We start from the raw sequence: 3,996 nt of genomic DNA, 5'->3' as shown, positions 1-3,996 counted from the left end.
TTGCCAGCTCCTAGTCCATACACATTTGTTGAATAATCATTTGTTGAAAGGAATGAATCATGGTTTGTTTGTTTGTTTTGTTTTGTTTTTAACGTTTATTTATTTTTGGAACAGAGAGAAACAGAGCATGAACGGGGGAGGGACAGAGAGAGAGGGAGACACAGAATCGGAAGCAGGCTCCAGGCTCTGAGCCATCAGCCCAGAGCCTGACGCGGGGCTCGAACTCATGGACCGTGAGATCGTGACCTGAGCCGAAGTCGGACGCTCAACCGACTGAGCCACCCAGGCGCCCTGGAATGAATCATGTTTAAAAGAGTACTTTTTTTTCATACGTACTGTATGTGAGGAACAATTTTAAGAGCTTTACACATATTAATTTTATTTAATTGTCATAACAAGTGAGCTAGATACTGTTATTACCTCCATTTTCCAAAGGAAGGAATGAAAGCACAGAGGGGTTAAGTAACTGGGCCAAGATTGCACAGCTAGTAATGGCAGGGCCAGGAGTCAAACCCTGGCAGTGTGGCTCCAGAGATAGTGCTCTGATGTGTTCTCCCCATTAGAACAGTGTGACCTAGATGCCTGCCTCTAGCCAGTACGTCATACTTCCTAGCTTTAAAAGTCTTGCTTCTTCATTAATCAGTGCCAGCCCAGATCTCAGATGTATCCTTGGACTCTCCTCGAACTTACCTGCAGACAACCCATTGTCTACTTTAGTGGTCTATGCTCCTGACTTAGACTCCCAACTTTCCTCCCCCTTCACTAGCTGTCAATGCCCTCTCAACCCTCCTCTCATCTGATTCATTGCCCATGCTCAGTCTGCCCAAAATGCAGACTACTCGAAAGCTAGTATCTTTCTATCTTTACAACTGTTTATTGAATGTCAGGCCCTGTGCCACTTTCATGATCTCTATTCCTCACCATAAGTCAACCAGAGGGGTATTGTTAGACCCCTGTCATAGATGGGTATGATGAAGTCACCTGCTGGGGGTCAGTGCTGGCGTGTGGTGGAACCTGGTTGGAGAGCCCGTTGGCCCACCTTCAAGATCCATACTCTGCTCCCTCTTCTACATAGTTGACCCCACTTCCATGTTCACCTGCTGTGAAAAGTCCCTACCCATCCCCCCAACACTGAGGCAGCCAAAGGGAGTGGAGGTGAAGGAAGAAGCCTCACTGATCCCCAGTGGGGCTCCTGTCAGGGAGCATTTGGGGGATTCTGTGTCTCCTGGGCTTGTAGTCAGCCACAAGGGCAAAGACCTAGGACAGGCGAGAAATCTGAGCTGAACTCTGATATTAAAAAGGAGGCAGTACGAACAGAGTGATCACTCTGAGCCTGTATATTAAATGTATTTTCCCTTTGTAAAAAAAAAAAAAACCTGCAAAAGTTATGTTTCTACATAAAGGCAGCCTGTGTTTCATAGCTATTCTAATTTATGGGCCGTACATTCCTGTGATTGTCTTGAACTGAATAGCCAAGTAAATAATCATCGAGAGCCACAGGTAAATCACTTGGAGGTGAACCGAGCCTGTCCAGGGCCTCCAGAAATGGCACAAACATTATTTCCTAATTTTGCAGATTTCTTCATCTGAGCCCAGAAAACGCCTTCTCTTGTTGGCTTTCTGGGTTTGACACTTTTTTCCACTCACATCCTGAAGAGACAGCGGCAAGGTGAAACGTGAGAAGTGTTTAAAACATTTTCAAAGATTCCCTTTCTAATTTTCCTTTTCAATTCCAAGGAAATAATGCCATTCACTTCACTTCCACCAGTATTTATCCTGCTACCAAGCAAGCTGGAAAGGGGGGTGTTATGACGAGTGGGCAGACCTGGACCACAGCCCCACACAACTTGGGTCCTGCTTGGTCTGCTTTGGTTTGGTTTTGAATTTCGGTCAAGTACACACAACATATAATTACCATTTTAGCCTTTTTAAGTGTACAATTCAGTGGCATTAGGTACATTTGTATTGTTGCACGACCATCAATCCCCATCCAGCTCCAGAATTTTTCCCTCTTTCCAAACTGAAACTCCATCTCTATTAAACACTAACTCCTCACTTCCCCCTTCCCCCAGCCTCTGGCAACCACCATTCTTTCTGTCTCTGTGAACTTGACTCTACTAGGTACATCATATAAGTGCAATCCTACAGTACTGGTCTTTTTGTGACTGACTTCTCTCGGTTGGCATCGCGTCCTCCAGTTTCACCCATGTTGTAGCTTGTGTGACCTGGCTGATTTTAAGAATAAGAATGTTGAACTGATGTGAGGTACTAGTTCTTATATAAGTCAATCAGAGAGGCAAAGACAGATTCATTTATGGGTGTTTAAAGGAAATGTGAGCCTATGCTACAGCAATAACTCCAAAGCATTTATTGAGCTAATACTCTGTGTAAGGCCCTGTGGACTGAACAAAGCAGCAGATGCTGCTTCTCCAGGAGCTTATGTCCAGCACAGGAGACCCAGGGTGCAGATTTAAATCTAAGTGTTCAGTAGTAAGTAACTTCAGAGTACAAATAAAAACATAAACAGGAGTTTAAGACCAAGTGGTCATTTCAGACAGACATGATTGGGGAAGAGGTGGATTTTAGCAGGACCTTAAAAGATAAGTAGAATTCAGTACAAAAGGAATGGGGCTGGGGCACCTGGGTGGCTCTGTCGGTTGAGCATCCAACTCTTCATTTTGGCTCAGGTCATGATCCCAGGGTCGTGGATTCAAGCCCCACCAGGCTCTGCACTGAGCGTCGAGTCTGCTTAAGATTCTCTCTCTCCCTCTGTTCCTCTCCCCACCCTTCTCTGTCTCTTTCTCTACCTCTTAAAAACATTTTTAAATAAAATTTAAAAAACTTAAAATAAAAAAAAAAAGGAATGGAACCAGAGCAAAAATGTTCCAGACTAGCATGGAGTAAAAACATGTTTAATAGCAAACTGTGTCTGTCTTATTCACTGTTTTATCTCCAGTGTCTGGTACAACAGGCACTAAGGTGTATTGTGTGAATGAATGCATGCAGTGCCCAAAGCTGGGAAAGCCCACAGTGAGTTTCAGGAATAGTGAGTAGACAGCCTGGCTGGGAAATAGTGAGTAGACAGCCTGGCTTGAGAAGAAGGTTCTGTAGGAGAGTTGGAGCTAAAAAGAAAATATTGGTAGAGATCAGAGTATAGAAAACTTTGTCAGGATAAAGAACTATGACTTTATCCTGAGAGACACAGAGAGGCATTGAAGGTAGTTGACCAAGGGAGTTCATAGTGATTATTCCACTATTTCTAATCGTGTCATCAAAGCACAAATTCCCCCCTGAGAAGCTTAAAGTGGTAATAGCTGGGTGAATGTTAATGGAATGAAAGTCTTTGTCAGACTCATGCAGGCCAGGCCACATCTCATTTAGAAGTATCATTTTTTGGAACCATTTTAAAGTGACAGAAGGTAAAGGAAGCTGGCAGCCAAGAGGCTAGTAAGGACAATATTCCAGTAATCAAATACAAAAGTGATAATTTAACTGTGGAGACTAAGAGGAAGAAAGCAGATCTTAAGGCCATGGTATGAGAGAAGATTGCAAAATTTGGGGATCTTGAAATTCCCTAAAGAGAATCAGAAGCCAGAGACCATGACAAATATCAGGCCTGAGTGACTGGCCAGCAAGGGAAGTTTTAAAGGAAAGGAAGAGAAGGGAGTTTTTTGCCTTGTAGAGTGTAAGGTTGGGATGATATGCCAGGCTTCCATACCCAAAGGAGATTGGCTTCAGGATTAAATTGCTGGGGAGATCTGATCTGCAGCCAGGCAAGTGTGGACAGTCTCAAGGCATAGTAACAAAGGTCATGAGAACACAAGAATTACAGACAGGCAAGCAGAGGACAGAAAAGGCGAAGGGAGGTGACAGGAGGGGAAGGGGAGACTGACTTTGTTTGCATTTAACAGAAGCCACCTCAACTGGTTTAAACCAAAAAGGGGCATTTATTACAAGGTAATAGGATATTTCATGGAACCCAAGAGGGCAGCCAAG

The sequence above is a fragment of the Prionailurus bengalensis genome, chromosome C1, assembly GCF_016509475.1.
Source record: "Prionailurus bengalensis isolate Pbe53 chromosome C1, Fcat_Pben_1.1_paternal_pri, whole genome shotgun sequence".
Taxonomy (NCBI): Eukaryota; Metazoa; Chordata; class Mammalia; order Carnivora; family Felidae; genus Prionailurus; species Prionailurus bengalensis.
Note: the sequence above shows the minus strand (reverse complement) of the source record.